Genomic DNA, 411 nt, shown 5'->3' on the forward strand with positions numbered 1-411 from the left:
AAGCCAGCCTATTAAATGGGTACTTTGTGTCGGTCTTTCATTAGTCCCATGGGAAGCCCATACCCGCTACGGGACAGGCAGGTCTGGGTGAGGGAGACCTCCTGCCCTCCATCAATGCTGACCTTTTAAAGGCACACCTTGAGAGGTTGGATACCTTCAAGTCAACTGGCCTTGACAATCTACATCCCAGGGTACTCAAGGAGCTGGCAAGCATCATAGCCTAGCCCCTGGCATGGATCTTTGAGGACTCCTGGTGCTCTGGTGTAGTGCCCAAAGTTTGAAAAAAGGCCAATGTGGTGCCTATCATCAAGAAGGGGAGCAAAGTGGATCCAGAAAACTATAGGGCCATCCGCCTGACTTCTATCCCGGAGAAGATCATAGAAAAGTTTATTAAAGAGGCCATCCTTAATG

This window comes from Gavialis gangeticus, unplaced genomic scaffold, assembly GCF_001723915.1.
Source record: "Gavialis gangeticus isolate Ggan-Ray unplaced genomic scaffold, GavGan_comp1, whole genome shotgun sequence".
Taxonomy (NCBI): Eukaryota; Metazoa; Chordata; order Crocodylia; family Gavialidae; genus Gavialis; species Gavialis gangeticus.